Here is a 23511-nt window from a genome sequence, read left to right as displayed (position 1 = left end):
ACACTGATGCTCTTTCTTAGATAAATCGTTGTGTGGATATCTAAGTATTTTTTCAGAATGAATTTGTGTCTTTGAGTCAGTTTTCTGAGGCTCTTGATGGAGGTTGCCAAACTGCCCCCCAGAAGCAGGGGGGACTCGGCCATCTTATCGCAGTGTGTAGCAAAGCCTTCCCTGAGCTCTCTCAAGAGTTCTGTTCTGGGCTTGCATTTAATCTGCCCCAGTCTTGATTGAGGGTCTAGTCCTCCCAGGTCTGAGGATACAGTACTCCTGTGCCACTCCCCAGTGTGACACTCGAAAGGACCCTTCCCATCTGCACGGTGGAGAAGAACGCCTCTGACCACATGGGCGCCTTCGCCAGGATCTGAAGAGGTGACCTTCCTCCCTTCCCCCAGTCTTTGCTCGAGTGAGTCTAAATCTATTCCTGGCCTCTCAGGGCCCCCCCTCCAGGATGCGGTAATCACAGCACTAACCTGTGTTCACATTTCCCATTATCGAGCAGAAATCCCCCTGTGCATCGACATAGCCTGGCTGCTTCCTAATGGCCCCAGCTCCCAACTTCTAATGGTCCCACCCTCATGTCTCACAGGAGCCAGCTCTTTTTGTTAGTGTTTTAAGATTCCTGGTCCAGATGAAATTTCCCCCATGATGTTCATCTGGCCAAATTGAAGGTGATGCAGGCAGTGAGACAGAGAGACGGGTGTGTCTGTGTCAATAGGACAGAGGAACGTCCAGGGCTATCCATCTTCCATCTCCTCCAGTGACATCCCACCGCCCCCTCCTTGTCTGCAATGTGGGGATGAGAGACGACATCCCTAATAGTTAGCGCCATGCCACAGAGACAGGGTGGGTGCGGGTACTCTGCTCAGAGCCCTCCCTTCCAGCCCTGACAGCACGAGAAGATGTTGCTTCTTTCTTTGTGGGTCAAACCCCTTCAGAGTGTGGCCCTTCCCCCTTTGCAGTTCACCACATGGGAGATGTAATCTTTGGAGGAGATGTTACCAAGGGCAACAGGGACTCTACGCATGTTGATCCTTCCTGGGGTCTGAGCTGTTTGTGCTATGCCTTAAGAAAGAAGCCCTTACCCACACTTGACCTCAACTGCGGCTTCCTCAAAATAAATAAAATGCTTTGCTGATGTAGAAATCATGCTCAGCAGTGATTACAAAGCACACTGCTAGCACAAAAATAATGACTGTTTTAAAAAAGGAAAATATTATAAGCACTGGACGATGCCAGCACCTCCATTTTTTTTTTTTTTTCCGTTCCTATGAAGCCACCTGGGGATCAAGTTTTCCATTTCTCCCTTCCTTGATTAAGGTGAGAGATTACTCATGGGCTTCCACAGCCAGCTGCTAAGTACACGGGTTTAAGGCTAGGCACCTATTTCTGGGAAGAGAGGTGGGGGAGTAAAAGAAAAAAAAAGTTCTTCAGTTGCAAATTCAAGAAGTTATCTCTGAACTGGGATTTAATTGTTAAGCAGTAATTAAATTATGAAAACACAGAAGTCTTCTTTCCAAATCCCCAAAGGATTCCTGGGGAGCAGACTGCAGCCTCTCTGTGTGACAACAGCACATGCCAACGGCAGGACGTTCCCCATAGGTACAGGTGCACCCAACTGCCTCCTGGAGCTGCTGCTCACCTTCTCCCAGGTGCCTCTAGCGTTCCCACCTCGCTCAGGTTTGAGGTAAAAGTCACTCATTAGCTCAGCAAATATGACGGGGCTCCCCCTTGGTTCCAGGGATTCTGCTGGCACCAGGGGTTCAGAAGTGAGCCAACTACAGAAAGTTCCTCCCTTCACAGAGCTTTCATTCTAGTGGAGTGAAGGCAGTTCAGCCACTGGGAAGGAAGGAAACAAACGCAGTAACTTCAGGGCACGTGTGGCGTCTGCAGGAAATTTAAAACAGCAGGTGATGGATTGAACGCTAGCGGTGTGAGCAGCTGATGGAGAGTGCTTCCCGCTGCTCCGTCCCCTATTTCATTCTCAGGAGCCAGAGGAATTGTCTGAAGAGGAAACCCGATCCTGCGTAATCATGGGAATTTGACATTTCATTCCCGGTCCTTTCAACATTGTCTTTTTCCATCTACCAGACTGTAAGTGTCCTGAAAGCAAGGATAGGACTGCTTTGCCAACTTCATCCCCGCAGTGTCACATATAGTAGAAGCTCAGTAAATATGTGTGGAGCGGATGGATGGACGGATGGATGAAGCAGGAAGGCTCTATGTGAGGAGGCTTCTGAGACTGATACTTAGGAGAGGCTCAAGCTACTTCATATCCATCAGGGAAGCACCCAACTGGAGGGGCAACAAGAAGCACAGTACGGGATCCTGTGGGCTTGGGAAGCCGACTCCAGGTGTCTGACAATAGCACCTCCGTGGCCCTTCACCACCAACCCGCGCACAAAGCCTGGAAAGGTGACCTCAGAGACTCACTTTGGTGGTATTAGGTCTAGAAGGGTTTCCACGGGGAGACCACTGAGAAGTAGGATTGACTCAATTCCTTAACATCATAACTCAAACTCCTAAGAAGGTAGGAGAGACTGTGGGGAGCGATGGGGGTGTAGCCCCTCAAGGGCTCTGAGACACGTAGATTAGGACCTCTATGAAGGTATCCTGGGTTCTTCCTTTACTGGCAGGGCTCCCATCACCTCCAGTACACCTGATTGCTATTTATGCCCACCAGCTTGGTTCAAACCTTTAATGAATGTCTTTGCTCAGAGGTCTTGAGGCTGAAGGTTTTTTTTTTTTTTTGAATCATCAAAGCCCTGAAAGTCAACCTGGCTTCATCAAAAAGACAGTGAATTCCCTGTTAAAGGAAAGACTGAGGTCGAGTCTGGACGTGTCAGGGGTGTTAACACAGGCTTCCCCCGCTAAGAAGCAATTACCTTTCTCCCTAACTGCGAAAACCCTCTTCACATTTCTTCCAGTTAGCGAAAACAGGTACCAATGCAGGTCATCACAAAGAGAACTTGCAAAATGTGCAGGGTATCTGCAGATCAAACACCGGATAAGAATTGAAAAACAAATTGCTCTGCACTGCTGTCCAAACCTGACCTTTTGTGAGCCTGTGACATAAAACACTCGTTCTGTGAACCGTCAAAGGGGACTTTATCCTATTCCGTATTCATGTCACACACTGGAAATCAGGACCCAGGGGTTTTCTGGGCCTTGTTTTTCTCATCTGCAAAAAGGGGTTGAACAGTTCTATCTCTCAGTGTGGTTGGAAGGGTTCCCAGGTGTCACACTTAGGGAGCACCAGGCTTCCACTCAGCACTTCATAAACCATGGAGGCATTTGAGGGTGAACTCTCTCAGTTCTGGGGCACTGAAAGTTTAACACTTCTTAATAATACTAATTACACTGGGCCAAGGCAGAAATCGAATACTCCAGTGTTCCTGCTCCCCGATTATGGAAGCAGTAAAAAAAAAAAAAGTGTCAATTTTATCCCTTTGGTGACCTGTACACCCACCTAGCAAGACCAGGCCTAAACATGCGGTCCCGATTTCTTGTCTTAGGTGAAAGACTCATGTTCTTAGAGAAGCTGATTTTTACCAGTCTCAATAAAAAAGTAATTTCCCATCCATGGAGAATGGATTGGACTGCAAGAAGCCCTGCTAAATGTTCTGAGCAGATACGTGGATATCAGACCCAACAGAGGACATGTGCCTGTGCTGGTTCTTCTTCCTATCATACACTCACCCCAGCCTCTACACTATGTCCATCCATGAAACCTCAGCTCAAATATCACCTCCTCCAGGAAGCCTGTCTTGATTGCTATAAATGACTTTTAAGTTCCTTTATACTCTGTGACGGTGTCATGTATGTATGTCTCTCTTGTAACATGGAGAGCAGTTTAAGCTTGGGCTTGTGATGGGGTTTGGGTAATAGATTTTTCTCACTTGACTGCAAGCATTGGGGTGGGAGTCCCCAGTGCCCACCACAGAGGCAGAGTACCCTATAATGAAATGCTTGTGGAAGGAGAAAGGACATCTGTGTGGCTCTTGGCTATAAAGAACACTGAAAGCAGGAGACACAGCATTGTGTGGGTAGGTGTCTCACTGCCCTGCAAGGCTTGGGAAGGAGCAGAGGTTGCAACCAGAGGGATTTAGGTTAGTGTTCAGGAAGAAAGCAGCTTTGCAAACATTCTTTCAAATTCCAGGCTGCCTAAAGAGTTAAGAGTGGGATACCAGGGAAAACAGTCAGCAACTATATCAGCCTCTACAAACACAACAATCTGCTTTGCCCCAATCCTGATTTTTATTTTCCGTAGGTTTTAGAAGATAAACTTTATGGTGAAAGATTATGAGCAGGGTTTCGGCTAGGCTTCTTAAGCTAGGGGGATTTAAGGAAGGAGACAGTACTATCTTTCTGGGACCCAGGGAATCTCTGGGGACGCGTGGAGCTGGAAAGGCTCTCAGCAGCTGGGTAACCCTGGGTACGGAAGTTCAGACACATCTCCTTTAAGTCATCAGAAGAGAAACACCCCTTGGCTTCTGCTGGGTGAGGGAAAGAGGGGAGCACGACCAGATCCTCTCCCCCTGGAAAGGGCAGAGGGAAGGCTAGTCCGGGCCTTTCTGCTCAGCCTATTAGGCAACAGCAGACTGAGTACAGACATGCTTCGCTGCAGTGCCAGGCTCAAAACAAGGGCTAGGGTGGTAGGTAGCCTTCTGCCAGGTAGAAACCAGCCTTTTGCCAGCAGACACTCCTCCACCAGACAGTCCTGCTCCCAGCTATGCGGCCACTTCCCAAGCAGTTTCCAAACAAAAAACAGGACTGAGTTCATTTCTCACTGACTTTTTTTTTTCTCTCCTGCATTCCTGATCCCTACCTTTTGCTGTTGTTTTAAACTCCTAATTTATAGGCCATGGAGTTCTTGGCGAACAGAGACGCTAGCTAGGGAGCACACAGAGGAGGGGAAGTCTCCACTCCAGCCCTGGGTCCGCCACTGTGTTACTGTGTGACCTTGGCCAGAGGCACTGCGTCTCTGGGCTCACCGTGCTCACCTGTGAGTTGGGGTAATTCTGCCTGCCGTATTGACCACGCCAGCCAACGGTGAAGCCGTAACAAGGAGAACTGGAAGGAAGCCCCTTAAAAACACAGAAAAAAAGAAACTTTGTAGGACAAAGAAACACATTTTGTTACCTATGCTGAACTGGGGGGTTCTCCACAAAATTGGGAAATAGTGACTCCCAGCACGCAGGTGGGTTTATGTCAAGTGCAGCCGTGTGTTAGAGCAACGCTTTTACAGGCTGGTTCTACCTGGCGGGGGCCGGGGCATGGACTCAACTGAGACGCATGCCTAGATGGGGGACCCGGGATCCCCCATACCTCAGGGGCTATCTTAGAGTTCTGCAACAACACAGAAAGTGGGTAGAACCAAGGTTTCTGGAGCCAGAGACACACTCGGCTTCGAGTCCTGCTTTTGCCTGGCCACCTGGAGCAAAGTGCCTCAGTGCTCGGTGCCTCAGTTTACCCATCTATAACAAGATTTAAATAGGATGAAGCATGGCAAATTGCTTCAGAGCAAAAGCACAGCGTCTAATACAGAGTAATAAATACAGTTGTTCAGTACAGTGTCTGGTACAGCAAGTGATAGTTATTATTTTACTACTGATGTTATTATTAATCCAAAGTACCGAGTGCGGCCTACGCCTCAATTCTCCTTCCCTCTTACCCAGGAAATCTCCCTCCTGAAAAACTTCGAAACTGAGGCCCTGCTTTGCAGCAAGAAAACTGTGCTCCTCAAGGCCAAATGCTCCAAAACCAGTGTCTGTGTGGAGACCGGGGTGGGGGGGGACTTTCGGGGGGGGTGCAATTTACCTTTTGGAAGTGACCCAGAGGCCTGTTAGAGACAGGGGGGAAAAGGAGGGAGGCGAGAGAAGCTGCCGGTGCTCTCGCGCAAGTTCACTGAGTTGATAAAGTTATTAAAACATAAAACACGCACAGGCTCCAGGAGGGAAAAATAAATAAATACAATAAAACAGCCCGCGCTTCCAACCCTGTTCCCCCAGGCGGTGTAAAGGCTGGAGGGCGAGGGAGCCCGAGGAACGAGTCGGTCAGGTGAACCAACCTCCCGGGGCGCGGCGCAGGGAGGCGTCCGCCCCGCCCAGGCTCGCCCACAACTCAGTGCCGGCCCCTCCTTTAAAATAAAAAAAAAAAAAAAGAAAAAAAAGAAAGAAAGAAAGAAAGAAAGAAAGAAAGAAAAAAATGCCCCGGCGAGAGGCCCGCTCCTGCCGAGTCCCCGGGGCTCCCGCGGCCATCCCGGGAAAGAGCAGAGCGAGAACGCCTCTCGCGCGCCATTGGTCCACCCGCGTAGCAACAGCTGCGCGCCGGCCAATGGGAGCCGCGGAGCCGTCGGCTGCGGTCCAAGAACCTGGCTGCCAGAAAGTTCTCCGTCCCAGCCAAGAAAATAAACCCAGGCACTCTTCAGATTCCAGCGCTAACTTTTCTTTCTTTCTCTTCCTCCCCTCCCCCTTTCCCCGTACAACTTGTCTTCACTCTTAGTTGATGCCTGCCTGAGCCCCCAAACTCCGACGCCTTTTCGAAGGTCATCCCTTCCCACCCCCAAGGGAGAAACCTCATTAGAGGTAAAAGAAAGGACATTGAAAACGGTGTGTCAGGCTTTCAAATCCCACTCGGTCCTCATCACCAGCGACCCCTGGCAAACCTCAATTACAATAGCTTCATTTTTAATAGTGTGGTTTTTCTTTGGACAGATCTGCAAGTTCTGTGCCCCAAAGAAGGGCCCTTTGAACACCTACTGTGTGCCAGGCTTTGTCCTCGCAGTTTTATACGTCTTGCTGCATTTAATCCTCCTTGTAATTCTGGGAAATGACTCACCCTGTCTCCATTTAATAGATGGGATGTTGACGTTCAAAACGAGGAATGGAAGTGTCCAAGGAGACACCGTTGGTATGTGGTCTAGCAGGATTCAAACCCAGGCCAGCCTCTTTCCAAAGACCACTCCGTTTCTGTGATGTCACACACCTCCACGAGCCCATTTCAGTGTAAGATATCCTAAAGAAACGGTGCAGGGTATGAGAACCTGATCCAGACCCGCTGGTTTGTTAATAAGCCAGAGTGTGACTTGCACAATCGCATGTGGTCTTGACAGTGAGAAGGTCTCATCTCACACTTGGTTTCAGGCTCTGCTGGTGCTGTTTTGAAATTCTTAAGTTTTGAAGACTGGGCCTGCGAATTAGGTAGCCAGCCCTGCATCCAGGGATAAGAAGCTTCCAGGACGGTTCAGTGAAGACAGCTTATTTCAGTGTCCCAGAGGGATCTCTCAAGTAATGGAGAGGCTTGTAAGTCTCTCTCTCTCTCTCTCTCACTCACACACACACACACACACACACTTACACTTCTGCACACACCCCACAGATCAGTCAGTTTTATTACACTGTAACTGTAATTTGAATCGCCAGTCTATTCAATGGGAGTGTATATATTTATGGCTGTGTTTAGGTGTGTGTGTGCGTGCGCCCGCGTGTGCTAGCTGGGAGAGGGAATAGGGGATTGGGGAATTTACGACACACAGACACAGCCCTGATTATTGACTCTATTCTTTCCCTTTGGAGACATTACAAGGGATTTGAACCAGGCCCTGCTTTTATGAAATACATACTTGGGAGGTTTCGGAAAGGCCATAAACGCTGGTCTGTGTGGGGCTGAGGTTGGGGTGGTGCCAGCTCTTCTGGGACGAGACAGGCCTTGAATACACTATCCACTGGGCCTGGCGGAAAACCCACATAGTCCTGCATCTGTTTTACCCCCAAATCCAAGGCTTCTTTCCTGGCAAAGAGAGGCCTGGTTTTTATTCTCCCGATTGTGCTGGTTTTACTCTCTGAGTTAGGAGATTATCAGTGAATCACTGATGGTGTGAAAGTCTGGATGCATCCCTGACACTTATTGTGCCAACCAATATGTAAATTGTGTGCGGTCCGGGTTGCAAGGGGCTGCGAGATGGTGGATAACTTTGGAACCCTTTGTTTTGTGGTTAAGGGAACTGAGGCCCAGGGAAGGAAGCCCAGTTGTGCAGCCTAAACAGCTGGGTTATAGAGGTCTTTGGGTTAGAGTCCACTTCTCCTGACTTCCATTCCAGGCCTCTTTCTTGCTTTCATTTCTGCATGAGCAGAAAAATGCCATAAAGCATTACGTAATCAGTTCATGTGGGGAAAGGTTAATTTAATGAATAGCAATATGGGGTCAAAGGGGAGGGTCACTAACATTTATTAGTGCTTGGAACTTGCCCCTGCTTTGCCTACATGGTCTCACCTAATTGAATCTTGAGGACAACACTGAGAGAACCTAGGTAATATTATTTTTATTTAACAGATGGGAAAAGTGAGGCACAGACTCATGGCATAACTTGTGTAGGGTCCCATACCTTATAAATGGATTAGCTGAGATATGAACTCAGTTCTTCTTCATCCCTGAATAGCAGAATTAAATTATTCAGATCATTATGGCTCCATGGTGCTTCATTTTAATGACCATATAAACCAGAGAAATGAGTCTATACCTGCCAAACATAAGTTGTCTGTGGTGGTCAACATAAACTAACTTTGGGCTATTAATTACTCTTAATTCAGTTTCGTCTTAATTTTGGGTGGGCTTTCTGGTGATGCTGTGCCCCATTCACTTTGAAACTACAGACCCACTAAAGATCCCAGTCCAGCCAAAGTATGTCTAATGATTTTCTTGGTGGGTGTTTCAGGAAAAAAAAAAAAAAATATATATATATATATATATACATACACACACATATATTAGCAAATGGCTTCACTGATTAAATCATTTGGTTCTAGGTGAAACTGGCAAATACTGGCAGCCATCTTAATGACCAAGGCTTCCCCCCAGCTTCTGCTCACCAAGTAACAGTGACTCAGTGGATACAAAACTTACAACTATGAAAACAACACGTGTGACTGGGTAGACATAAATCAATAGAACTGTAGGGCCCTACAAAAGATATATCTGATCCCTAACCCCCAGAATCTGTGAAGGTGACTTTATTTGGAAAAAAGGTCTTTGCAGATATAAATAAGTTAAGGACCTCAAGATGAGATGGTCCTGGGTTTAGGGTGGACCCTACATCCAATGATAGGTGTCCTTATAAGAGAAGAGGATGCATAGAGTGAAGATGGCGATGTGAAGATGGGGCACAACCTAAGTGTCCATCGACAGGTGAATGGATGAAGAAGATGTGGTACATATACACAGTGGAATAGTACTCAGCCATAACAAAGAAGGAAATAATGCCATTCGCAGCAACATGGGTGGACCTAGAGATTATCACACTAAGTGAAGTAAGTCAGACAGAGAAAGACAAATACCATATATCGCTAGTATGTGGAATCTAAAAAAGTGATACAAATGTACTTATTTACAAAACAGAAAGAGACTCACAGAGGTAGAAAACAAACTTGTGGTTACCAAAGGGGAAAGCGGGGAGGGAAAAATTGGGAATTTGGGGTTAATAGATGTACACGACTATATAGAAAACAGATAAACCACAAGGACCTACTGTAGCACAGGGAACTACATTCAATATCTTGTCATAACCTATAATGGAAGAGAATCTGAAAAAGAATATATATGCATATGTATATGTATGTATAACTGAATCACTTTGCTGTACACCTGAAACATTGTAAATCAACTATACTTCAATTAAAAAAAAAAGATGGAGGCAAAGATTGGGGTGATGCATCCCCAAACCAAGGAACGCCAGGGACTGCTGGCAGCCACCAGAGGCTAGGAGAAAAGCATGGAACACGGATCCTCCAAAAGCAGGCTACCTGCCCACACCTCAATTTCAGACTGCTGGTCTGCAGAACTGTGAAAGAGTAAATTTCTGTTGTTTTAGGCAAAACTAGTTTGTGGCAATCTGTTATCAAAGACGTAAGAAACTAATACAAGTACTAAATTATTTTACCATATTTTAAAAAGGAAAGAAACACAGCATTAAAATAGCATTAAAAGAACTCCAAGCTAAAACCGTCTACCTAGAAATGTATTGGAAGAAATGATAAAAATGAGATTTGTGTATCTGTATATCAGTAAATAGCTCATGAGGTTCAATCAATCAATACTTAGGTATATAATTCAGAGAGACTGTCTTGATTGGATTAGCTGTTCAATGATGAACTGAACGTTGAAGTGACTTGTTGATCTGGTCTATATCCTGTATGTGTCTAAGAGAGAAGCGGGTGTTTTCTGGAAGTTTAACGTCTTTGTGTAAAGAAGGGGTCCCACTTCCGCCTTGGGTATAGAAACCTCTTCACCCACCCTAACAACAAGGAAAATCCAGGTGAACTATTCTTTCTTTCTTTTTTTTTTTTTTAAGTGATTTCGATGTGTTTAGTAAATCCTAGCATCCTTGGATCTGAGGCAAAGTTGCGCATGGCAAAGTATTAAATTAAGGAATTTCTTTTTTTTTTTTAACATCTTTATTGGAGTATAATTGCTTTACAATGGTGTGTTAGTTTCTGCTTTATAACAAAGTGAATCAGTTATACATATACATATGTTCCCATATCTCTTCTCTCTTGCGTCTCCCCCCCTCCCACCCTCCCTAGCCCACCCCTCTAGGTGGTCACAAAGGATGGAGCTGATCTCCCTGTGCTATGCGGCTGCTTCCCACTAGCTATCTATTTTACATTTGGTAGTGTATATATGCCCATGCCACTCTCTCACTTTGTCACAGCTTACCCTTCCCCCTCCCCATATCCTCTAGTCCATTCTCTAGTAGGTCTGCATCTTTATTCCCAACTTGCCCCTAGGTTCTTCTGACCATTTTCTTCTCTTTTTTTTAGATTCCATATATATGTGTTAGCATATGGTATTTGTTTTTCCCTTTCTGACTTACTTCACTCTGTATGACAGACTCTAGGTCCATCCACGTCACTACAAATATCTCAATTTCGTTTCTTCTTATGGCTGAGTAATATTCCATTGTATATACGTGCCACATCTTCTTTATCCATTCATCTGTCGATGGACACTTAGGGTGCTTCCATGTCCTGGCTATTGTAAATAGAGCTGCAGTGAACATTGTGGTACATGACTCTTTTTGAATTATGGTTTTCTCAGGGTATATGCCCAGTAGTGGGATTGCTGGGTCATATGGTAGTTCTATTTGTAGTTTTTTAAGGAACCTCCATACTGTTCTCCATAGTGGCTGTATCAATTTACTGTTCTTGAACCTGTGAAAGAGCTGAAGTTACAGGCCCACCAAGTAGCCCAATTTCCAAGTAAAGACAGGCCTCTCCAAGGGGGCTGGGAGCACAGTTTTCCACATGGCAGGCCGTGGGAAGAAGCAACACCAGAAGGTACCTTAACATTTTAAATAAATTGCCAAAGACTGAGCCTAGGCCAGCATGAGAATATGGGACCAGTAGGAGCCACGGACACACTGGGAGCTCTCACTCACTGGCAGGATTTCCAGATTGGTCCACCAGATGCTCACAAGAAAGGCTGGGGACCAGCAGTAGACCAGAGTGAGCCTGCTTACGTGATGCAGGCCTGGGAGAGAGAAATCACGGCCACCGCGGGGAGGCAGGAAGCCCCATCTGAATGAACCCTTTCCCACTACTGAACAAAATCCTTAAGCTACCTGGAGAGGCAGAGCAAACCCTGTAACATCCAGGGCACAGGTAAAGACTCATTGAGGCTCAGAGAAGGATAAAATATAAAATCCCTCTGTATCCGGGAAGGGCGATGAAAGAGTTCATAACCAACAGAGACCTATTGTTGGGAGAAGGGCGGTAAACAGCTGTTCCACAGGACCCATCACAGATGCAATGCAGAGGTTGGCTGCCACGGAGAAGAGGCACAGAAACGGGCAGAAAACCCACCTTTGAGGCCCAGGTATGCAGACCTACCTTAGAGAAGAATTGGAAGTTTACTGTTGTAAGATTCTTTCATTATACAGGTAGGGTTAAAGTGGTATTTGTAGGTTGACTGCAATAATTTAAAAATATATGCAGGAAACCCTAAAGCAGCTACTAAAAATAGCTAAAGAAACAGGTATAAATAACAAGTCAGAACTGAGGACAGTCTTTTCAACAAATGGTAATTGGACACTATATGCAAAATAAATGAACACTGGTTTATAACTTGTACCATATACAAATATTAAGTCTAAATGGATCATAGACCTAAATGTAAAACATGGGAAGAAAGGATAGAAGAAAACCTTGGGATCGGAGGAAATCTTGACTTGGGCAAAGATTTCTTTGATACAACACAACAAATACAATCCTTTCTTTTTAAATTGGTAAGTTGGACCTCATCAAAATTAAAAATTTCTACCCTTCAGGAGACACAGTTAAAATGAATAAACCAGCCGAAAGCTGTGAGAAAATATTTGCAAAATAAATGCCTGATGAAGGATTACTATCGAAGAACACTCAAAACTCCATAATAAGAAAGCAACCTAACAAAGAAATGGGGAAAATATCTTGAGACACTTCACCAAGGAAGATAGAGATGATAAATAAATACACGAAACAATGCTTAACATTATCCGTCATTAGAAAAGGGAATCCAACTTAAAACCACAATGAGACACCATTACCTATTAGAATGGCTAAAATAACTTAAAAAATCAAAGTGGCAACAGCTAGTGCCGAAAAGAGTAAGAACAATTGGAATTCTCATACACTGCTCACGGAAATGCAAAATGGTACAGCCATTTTGCAAAGTAGTTTGACACGTTCTAATAAATTTAAACATACACTTACATATTACTCAGTAATTCCATCCCTGGACATTTACCCAAGAAGAATGAAAATATATTTTCACACAAAAAGCTGAATACAAATGTTTACGATGGATTTATTCATCATCACCAAAACCCAGAAAAAAACAGACTACTCAAATGTCATTCAACTGGCGGATGGATGAACAAATGATGGTATAGCCATAGAGTGAAATACACCTGGGCAAAACAAAAAACAAAACAAAACACTTCTGATACGTGCAACAACGTGGATTAGTCCAAAATGCACCGTTAAAAAAAAAAAAAAAAAAAAGCACTGTTAAGTGAAGGAGGCCAGACTCAAAAGTACACCAACTGTATGATTCCAATCATGTGACATTACGGAAAGGAAAAAAAAAAAAAACAAAACCCAAAACTATAGGTACAGACACGATATTAGTGAATGCCAGAAGCTGAAGGTACAAAGTGGGCAGAGGGAAGTTTTGGGGGTGATAGGAATAGTCTATATTGTGAATATAAAGGTGGCTACACCACTGTCACATTTGTCAAAGGTCACATAATGGAACACAAAAGGTTAGTTTTGTTGTTGATAAGTTATAGTGCCACAAACCTGACTGTAAAAGAAAAAAGAAACTTTGTGATTAGGAAATGTGAATCCCGGGGCAGACACCATTGTTCGTTGGGCTCTGGGAAGAATGGTGAGTATGTCCCGTCACAATTATATCTGAATTGGTAAGAAAGAAAAACCTACTTAATCTAGAAAATAATAAAGAAATATATAGAAACACATAGAAGGTGTAAAGAATTAAGGAATAACGAACGAACCTATGGGTAGAACAGATACCTCGGCCTCATGAGAATGAGGAATCAGGAGCAGAAAGAAAGCTTTCAAGATCTAAGGATATCTTTCTCCTTCTCTCTCTCTCTTTTTTATGACTACTTCTTTCTCTCAGCGGGTCTGTTGCCTCCTTCCCCCAGCTTCACATGTAATGGAATAGACATGACTATCCCATCTCAAATTTACTTTATATTTTCTTACAAAGGACACCACCTGCAACCCACTGATTCCCTTTCCAATATCCCAGGTGAGAGGATGTGATTGGTCCAACTTAATTAGGTGTTTGCCACCGGACCATTCAACTGTACACAGGGGACTGACCCGTCGTACGAGAAATTGATGCACGTTTCAGAAACTGTGCTTGATCTGGTCCCCAGACTGTAGCCCGATGTTTCCAAAAATCTCTCCATGATGATAAGAATCACCTGGGGCACTTCCACACGGTCCCTAAAGTCCCAGAGCAGACCTGCTGAATCACAATCTTGACAGTGGTACTCAAGCTTGGCCGCACGCAGGACCACTCAGGGAGCTTTAAAGCCACTGATGACTGGGATCCTACACCCCGAGCTTGGTCTGGGAGACAGCTTGGTCATCAGCAGTTTTAAAAGCTCCCCTGTTGAATCTAATATGCAGCTGAGGTTGAGCTCCACAGGAAGGACTTGGGAAGCTGTGTGTTCAGTGTGCATTCCAGGTGATTCTTACAATCAGAGGAGTTTGAAAACACTCCTACAAGTTAGGGATAAGGGAGCAAGTTCTCGGATGGGTTCTTTAAGAAGAGGATGTGGGAAGAGAAGCCAGTGCTAGCCTAGAGGTCACGTAATCCAGTCTCACCTGGCATAACGTGAGCGTTTTTCTAGGAAATGGAATGTTGAGTGGTGGGTTGAAGAGAGAAAGAAATAGCCAGAACCCTGGAACCGCTTACAGTTAGTTCTGTCATTACTTGCTGCAACCGTTCCTTCATCCTCCCATTCCATAGTTACTGGTCATCTATTATAGACTGGGAACCACACTAGCAGAGGGACTTGGGCCCCAGGAGTGAATAATAAGATAGATACGTTGGGATCCTGTAATATTTAAAATGCCTTCGGCAGGCTTAAGTGACCAAGGAAAGTCTTGACTGAATCAATACAAGATAAACAGGATAGTATATTTGCATCCGACCCTTTTCATACTGCTTCTTTCCGAGAGAAAGCTTGCATATAATGGCAGCAAAATCAGTTGACATCCTGATTTAGAAACACTTAGCTACCCTTGTCAACAATGAGTCCCATGCTATTTTTAGCATCTTACAAGAATTAAAACAAACAAACAAACAAGCAAAATTTCTACACAACGGGGCAATTTTCCAGAGGGAAAATTATAGCTTTCTGACCAAATTTTATGGATGGATTTCTAACTGTTAACCAATGGCTGCAGAAAGACACAAATTCCAAAGTCACCTCTGGGCAAGGAGAAGTTGCCTGGATTTGGAAGGAGGCTTTCCACTCTAGTTCCAGGAAAGAGCAGTGCTTTCCTACCTTCCTTGGACCCTACTCTCCCTCTTTCCTCAGAAGGAGGCTCAGTGTTCATCCTCCAGGCCTCCCATCACTAAGTCACGTTCAACTACAGCACGTCCTGAGCTCTGACCCTTTCGAGTGGTGCTTTTGTACTGGGAAGTCGTAAAAACTAGGGACCACTTTTCCAAATCAAGCTTCCCTTTGGCAGATCATTCCTGAGCTCCCAGTCTTACTCCAGATGCGTGCAATTTAATTTTCTCCCTCGCCATCATCCGAATCCAAACGTTAACAATTTCACAGCCTGCCAAACTGTGTTTTATCACAAGAGTGTTGCTGGATCAGGATTGTGCAGACTAGAAAGAGGACAGGGGAGGGAAGCTCCCACTTTGGGGCAAGCCAAGTACCAGGGGTCTTGCAAACTTGCATCTCTTCATCTCTAAACCTCCCACTGCCCTGTGAGCTTGTATTTTGCCCCATTTTATAGATGCAGAAATGGGATCTTATAGAGTTTTAATCTCGGCCTTGGGAGAGCACTGGATATCAGGAGGTGGCTAACGTAGTAATTCTTTTTACTTGCATTGATAAGAGGATTATTGGGCCTCACTTTCTGTTTGTGTGATTTGGTGCGGGGGGAGGGAGACAGGAGGAGGAGACAAAATCTAAGCATTTTATTGAGTATAAACCACACCAAAGCTCCTATCAGTCCCCTGACACCTCTGCTGTCTGGAATGGCCCGGGGTGGGGCACACATAAGACTCTTCCCACAGCAGAGCTTTGCCTGCCTTTTGCATAAGTGTCTTATAGGAACCAATCTGCCTGCTCTATGTCTTGGAAAGATTAAGCAGGTGTGAACAAGCCTGGTGGCTCCAGGACGTACTAGGTGCTCAGACCTGAATGACACTGAACGTCTCCAACAGACTTGGGCGTTTCTGCAATGCCCTGTTCGTGAGGGCCTCTGTGCCATCTGGGGGTGTTCAATTCAGTAAGCATTGTTCCAATTCGAAAAGGCATGACCTGTATCTAGGGAGATTCAGAGGGAGAGGGTGACCACTATTTTTGTTTGGTGGAGGGAGCATTTCCAACCCAGGAGCTGTATTTTAGGGCGTGTGTGTACGGGGAGGTGTGAGGACCAAAAAGCCTCATCATATTCAACCACATCATTAGAAATTATCTCATTTCTCACTGGCCTCCTCCCCTTCCCAGAAGAACAGTTGTTCCAGCAGTGTCTTTAAAAGGAAACCGTTTGATGTGGAGAGAGGTGGGTATGGATGATATATTTTTAAATTTCCACTCCAGTGTTTTCCAAAGTTGCTGTCATGCACACTGATTTATCTGATATCAGTAATCAAGTACAATACATATATCTGCATTCACTTATATGATATTTATTAATATATATATATATTTATGATGCAATGAATTTAGTCCTTTTTAAAGACAAAAGATAAATTATAATTGAGATTCAGCAAGATAAATTATAATTTGCAAAATATTTATAATAATAAATTGAACTCTGGCACCCCGTGACCTTGCAAACGTCCTCATTTCTCTCTTCCCCTCTCCTTTTCCCCCATCTCTCCCCAAAGCAGTGCCCCCCCCCACCCCCCCGACCCGGCCTCGACTGGAAGAACCAGTTTTCTCCTCTGCTTGCCTTTACCCTAACACCATAAACTGAAGACAAAACTCATGCCCCAGGACAGGGTGCTGTGGTCCGTTTTCCACTACTTTCTTCTGATACGGTCTTGTTGGTTTTGGATTCTGTCCCCCCAAAACACCAAGAGCACACTTTCTAGGTATGGAACAAAATAAGTGTTTTGTCTTTTTTTTTTTTAATTCCTGCACTCAGCAGAATCTTGCTGAGTGTGTGGGATCCACCGACTCAGTGGTGCAAGATTTGATTGGAAGCAGCTGACGAGCCCCAGCCATCTGGTAAGTGCGCTCACCAAAGAGGCTGTCCCTTGTGGTTGCTTAAGAAAACATTTGTAGTCTCTGGGTCACAACTGCTTCCCCTTTGTTCTCCCAAATGCTGAACTGAGGCTGGCTTTTCCCCAGAGGCCCGGGATGAGGCAGCTAAAGAGAGGGCTGCGGGCTCACGGGAGGGACCCCAGGTCTGTGTACCAGTGACCCCATATGTGAGCACCGTCCTTCTAGACCCTTCCCCTTGGTTCTCGTGGAGATCTACATCTCCCTCCTGCCCGTCACCGCTTATTCTCTTGGTTCCTCTTATAGATCACAACTTCGGTGTTACCCGGTAGCAGGGCATCTCCCTGACTTCTCCAGGGGACTAAGTTTTCTGAAGGTGGGGGCTTACCCAAAACACAGAGCCTGGCAAGAACAACCATCTAATAAATATTTGTACCATACTTCAATGCATAAGCGAGCATGGCCTCTTGCCTCAGCGTCTCCCCGACTCAGCTCTGGAGTAGAGAGGCCAGATTTGTCCTGGGGACTTCCAATATCAGAGGCACCCTAAGGCTACGGATCTTCCTACTGGCCAGATGGGTTCCAGGATAGACTACAGACTAGGTGGTGAACATGCAGAAGACCGTCGTCGTGAACACTCATCTTACTAGATTTGCCTGACTGTGGTCCCCCTGAATCTGGGTACAGAGTGGGAGCCTGCCATGGAGTCAGTAAGGCATGCCTCTGTTTGTTACGAGCACTTTAAAATGTACTGAAAACTTATTGCTATCATCATAGACTCTAAGAACAGTTTTAGATTTACAGAAAAACTGAGCAGATAGTACTGGATTCCCAGATCATCCTTCCCATGCCCCCCTGCATGCAGTTTCCTTTGTGATCAATGTCACATGTGAGGATAACACATTTGTTTCAGTCAACGAACCAGTATGTATACATTAGTATTAATTAAAGTCCGTGATTTATTTGGATTTTGTTCTAGTCTTCACCTAATTTTTTTTTATGTTCCGGGATATGCCATCTAGGATCCCACATTACGTGTAATCATCGTGTCTCTTTGGGCTCCTCTTGGCCGTGAGGATTTCTCAGACTTTCTTTGGTTTCGATAACCTGGACAGTTTAGAGGAGGACCGCTCAGGCATCTTACAGAATGGTCCTCGGCTGCCATCTGTCTGGTTTTCCTCATGGTCCTACTGGTTTACGGATTTTGCAGAGGACGACCACAGAGGTAAAGGGCCACTGTCGTCACATCTTGCTGCACCGGAGGATCATATGCTGTCACAAGGGTGACCACTGTTGATGTTGACCTGGGTGGCTTGGCCGAAGGAGTCTTTGTCAGCTTTCTCCACCAGTTACTCTTGTCGCCCCCTTTCCATATATACCCTTGGAAGACAGTCGCTATGGCACGTGTATTTTTGTTCTCCAGTGTGAGTGTGATGATGTACTTTCTCGAGGTGTATATTGCAGTGGTTTTATGTGATACTATGTGTATATTTCCATATACAGAGAATGGCTTCTCTGGATAACTTTGGTACCCTGTAAATCTCATAAAACACAAAGACTTATGAGCGAGATTATTTGTGTGTGTGTGTATGTTAAGAGGTCAGAACTCCATGCCAGAAAAACTTACTAGCTTCGTTTCTGAAATATTTTTTAAAAAGGTGTTGTCACCTTGTAAAGGCCTATTTCTTTCAGAAAAAGACAATATTTAAGCTAAGAAAAAGCTGGCTGAGTTGGCATGAGTGATGTAATAATGATAGGAACCACTGACATTTATCAGGTAATTAGTAGGACCAGTCCTGTACCCAAAATTTTACATACATCTTATTCGATTTCATATCGACATTTGAGATAGCTGTGTGGCCTTGGGTAATTTACCTGACCTCTGCATTCCTTCTTTCCCTCATCTATGATATGGGGAAATGCCTATGTCGTCAACTAGAATGTGGAAAGAATGAGATCATATGCGAGTGGGCCTCAGAGAGCTTAATAACTTGCCCATGATCACTCAGCTAATAAATGGCAGAGCCATGGCTCAAATCCATGTGCAAATCATGCCAGAGCCACTTTGTGGCCACTACACTATACGCTGTGTGTCTTCCCAGGTAAGGTACCATCTGGTTTGAATTATTCTGGAAGATGGAGGATGGGATTGCCAACCCAGACGTGCCGTTTCCCATTTTCTCTGTTGCCACCTCATTTTCAGGTAGGGTGAACTAGAGCATTAGGAGCCTCTGGTGAGTAGGTTTTTCATGAGCTTTCCTTCCTCTCTCTTCCCGGAGGAACATTCTAGAACATTTCAAGACCGTGGCAGTAAAATGGTTTTGTTTTCTTCCCTCCTAAAAGCTGGATGAACGGAGCATTGTTAGAGGATGCTCAGTCATCTCTTTTCTTTTTCCTGCTTGATGAGCTGTTTGGTCAACCTTCAAGGGACCCACCACCCCTGCATGGATGCTGTGCTTCTATCCAGACTTCGCTTTTAGGAACTACAACCACTGAGCGTGAACCTGAGTAGATGTACTCTGAGATGAAAATGATCAAGAAGAAAATCCAAGCTCCCGCCACTCCTGCCTGCTTGTGGAGTTATCATGGTGACTTATTTTAATTCCACCAAACTCCCTAGAGCTGGGGGAGAAACTCATTCTTTCTCTTCTGCTGCTCAGAAACACGCCATAGACTTTTGGAAGCCACAGTATAAGAAAGGCATCGTGAGCGACTGGTTGAAAAAAGGAAGAATGCAAAAGTTTAAGCTTTGGGCTAAAAAGAAAGAAGAGTGGTTATTAGAGAAGAACAAAATTTCCCCCAAGAAGTGGGAATCTCTTCTCTTTTTTGGATGATCTCAAGGTGGCTGGAGTTGTAAATATGAACTGGATTTAACTGCCCTCCTAAGTGGCCTTGGAACTCAAGACCAGAACTGGTCAAAGACTTTTATTTCCCCCAACCACAGGGAGGAAGATGAAGGCATGTCACTAGCAGCTTAATCAGCAGGCGAAGTCCAGCCTTTTATTCTTTGTATACCGCAGTCAACAGAAAGTTACTGCTTAATTAACCCCTCTGAATGAATACCTGATAATTAATAAACCCATGAAGTATACCCTAAGGCTTTAAGTTGAAGAAGGCTCCTCTCTTCAAGTGGAAAAGAGAGAGAGAGAGAGAAAAAAAACAACAACATGCTGAACTAATGGGAAAAAATTCCGGTAGAAGGCAAAGCAATTAGGATTAGTGAATTCCATTTCATTTAAAGTTCCAAGATATAGAAGCCATTTATCTAACAAATTAATAATGGGAGTGACTTGCCTAATAGAGTAACAAGTCCTTCTATTTTATTAGTGGAAATCCAAACTGAGTAATTTAATGATAGATAAGCTTCCATATATATAATTTTTTTAATTTTTTATTTCCATAGATATAATTTTTTGTGATGCTTTTTAAAAAAATGTCACTGCATGCAGATGGTTTTAGATTTCTGGGTCCCTTCCAAACGGGTCCCCTCTCCAGTTTGGAATGGTACATTTACTATTACGGCTCTGGAGAAAATCAATATTCTTTTAGGGTTTTCTTTCATTTTAAAGAGCTTTACCATCTGGCTAATTGTGCCACCGTAAGAGAAGAGAAGGGTTGATAAGGTGGTTCGTGGTTCACAGATATTAGGAAATTTGCCGTGGACTCTACAAATGCGGACGACTGTGCGTCTGCTGAACGGACTATGGGGGAGCCACGTGTAAGGGCAGAAGGGAAGGCACTAACTCAGGGCCACTAAGCTATATTTGCTCTCTAAATGGAGAGAAACTAGGAGCTACGTCCTCAAAGTGTTTATGATAGTGATGTCAGGACACAGAGCCACTGTGCTCAAGTGTCTCATATGGAGCCTCTGGGATTTTGCTTGGGCCCAACGCAGGTGACTAGGCCTTGAGAACGCTAACCCTCTGACCCTCCCTCTGTCTGAGGAGGGGCTCATCACCCGTCCTATAGCTACTTACTGAGTCCCTGCTATACGCCAGGTATTTAGATAAGAGTTCTTCCAAACTTTATAAACAGCTCATGCAGCTCAATGTCAAAAAAACAACCCAATCAATCAAAAAATGGGCAGAAGACCTAAAGAGACATTTCTCCGAAGAAGACAGATAGATGGCCAAGAGGCACATAAAAAGATGCTCAACATCACTAATCGTTAGAGAAATGCAAATCAACACTACAATGAGATATCACCTCACACCAGTCAGAATGGCCATCCTCAAAATGTCTACAAACAATAAATGCTGGAGAGGGTGTGGAGAAAAGGGAACCCTCTTGCACTGTTGGTGGGAATGTAAGTTGGTGCAGCCACTATGGAGAATAGTATGGAGGTTCCTTAAAAAACTAAAAATAGAGTTACCACATGACCCAGCAATTCTACTCGTACGCATATATCTGGAGAAAAACATGGTTTGAAAGGATACGTGCACCCCAATGTTCATAGCAGCCCTGTTTACAGTAGCCAAGGCATGGAAGCAACCTAAATGTCTATTGACAGAGGAATGGATAAAGAAGATGTGGTACATATAAGCAATGGAATATTACTCAGCCATAAAAATGAAGGAAATAATGCCATTTGCAGCAACATGGATGGACCTTGAGATTATCATACTAAGTGAAGTAAGTCAGAGAAAGACAAATAGCATATGATATTGCTTATATGAAGAATCTAAAAAAAATGATACAAACGAACTTATTTACAAAACAGAAACAGACTCACAAACTTAGAGAAGGAATTTACGGCTGCCAGGGGGTAAGTAGGGGGATAGATTAGGAGTTTGGGATTGACATGCACACACTGCTATATTTAAAATAAAATGCCCCTCCATGGAAAAGAAAAAAAAAAAGAGTTCTTGCCCTTTCCTCAAACTGATGGGGGAGCAACCAGAACCATTTTAACATAATTCTTCCCCAAGCCCCAGAGTTCCCTCTCTCATTCATGCCTAGAGAACAATGCACTTCAATGTGATGACGGGCAATAGCCACTAGTGAGGTGACACATTGTCCGAAAAAAACCTAAGACGTGAGAGAAGAGCACAATGGCACCCAAGTCCCACAGCCATGACCTCGTATAGGTCTGAGCCTCAGTCTCCCTCACCGACAAATCAGGAATACGAATACTTTCTACATAGGCTAGTTACTGTGTTGTAGGTAAAACTTCTGCCATGTGGTGAGCATACAGTGGGGATGCTAATAACCTTTTCCATTTTCTGCTGGCATACAAAGTCTTGGAGGGATCCCAGAGCTTTGTATATTAATAATGATAATAATAATGATAATAATGGCTACAGAAACACTGAGAGTACATTCCATGCCAGGCATTCTGCACAGAATTTTCTAGAGTATCCAATAATCCTAAGAGAGCAATATTATTTAGCTCATTTTAGAGACGCAGGAACTAGGTCTCTACCTTTCTGATACAATCCATTACTATTACCGCCAGTAGTGAGCATGTATTGAGTATTTATGACTACATACCAGGCACTTGATATTTCAATCTTGCTTATTTCTCATTTATTCATTCAACAAATATTTACTGAGTGCTATTAGGTACTCATGGTGGTCCAATCAGTACATACTGGTCAACAGGAGAGAAATCACAAAGGAGAGAAAATAGAACAACTGTGAAGTAGATACTGTTGTTACCCTTAGTTTATAGGTAAGGAAAACAAGGAGCTGAGATGTGACTAGTCAATGACACAGACTGGATTCGAATCCAGATACCTCACTTTTCACCTTGCTACCTGTCGCCTCTAAGAAAATTGCCTGGGCTCAGGGGACTTGTGACATTGGGGATGGGGTGGCCGAGATGACCTGTCCTCCTCCTAGACTGAGATTCTTGGCCGGAGACGGTCAGTGTGACTACAGGTTACTCCTTAGTCTCAGTTGGATACCGCTTGTCAGTCAGGAAACCCAGGTCTATCTTGAGGGCAATCCCAGGCTCCAAGCCAGCAGGCCTGGTTCTTCTGTTTGCCACTGATCACGATAACTATGGTGAATCCCTCATTTTCATCACGTGGAGATAACCGTATCTATCTTAGAAGGAACCCTCACTTATTCCAAATGAGACTGTAGTGAAAATACGTTTTGAAAGTCAAACCCCACAATATCCATGTAAGATACTATTCATTTTAGCAAATGGTAGGAGAAATGTATCACTTGGAAAGAAGCTGAGATGGATTTATTAATTTGCTCTCTCTCTTGATTTTGCCCAATGACTACTGATGACAAATATATAAAGGAAAAGTGCCAGTTGAAAGAGAAAATAGGAACATGAAACACCCTCAGCATGAAAGTTGAGACATCAGGTTGATCCCAACCATCTCCGCCTCCTTCTCTTGGCAACAACTGGCCCTCTACTGTTAAACTTCTCAGCGAAAGCATCTTAGCAGATACACTCTATCCCTCCCTACCAAACCAGCCTGCGTATACACAGTGCCTCTGACATTTTCACAAAGGGATCAAATGCATTTATCTAAACACGCATGTGCTCAAAGATCAATTGTATTCAGTAATATAAT

At 44.4% G+C, this 23511-nt stretch overlaps 1 protein-coding gene across 20 annotated transcripts in view; it reads right to left on the bottom strand.

Moving 5' to 3' along the window:
- Positions 1-23511, bottom strand: part of LOC109550947 (transcription factor Maf) — a 591860-nt gene that overhangs the window by 507453 nt on the left and 60896 nt on the right. For 18 of the 20 annotated variants that reach the window (XR_012328244.1, XR_012328245.1, XR_012328246.1 and 15 more), the window contains exons 3-4: positions 6838-7014; positions 5001-5084 (exon numbers count right to left, since the gene is read on the bottom strand). The exons of 1 other annotated variant lie outside the window; for it this stretch is intronic. The gene's annotated coding sequence lies outside the window, so the exon portion shown is untranslated. The remainder of the gene's footprint in view (positions 1-5000; positions 5085-6837; positions 7015-23511) is intronic. One more of the 20 variants, XM_073796727.1, reaches the window with a different exon arrangement.

This window comes from Tursiops truncatus, chromosome 19, assembly GCF_011762595.2.
Source record: "Tursiops truncatus isolate mTurTru1 chromosome 19, mTurTru1.mat.Y, whole genome shotgun sequence".
Lineage (NCBI taxonomy): Eukaryota > Metazoa > Chordata > Mammalia > Artiodactyla > Delphinidae > Tursiops > Tursiops truncatus.
This window is presented reverse-complemented; position numbering and strand designations above follow the sequence as displayed.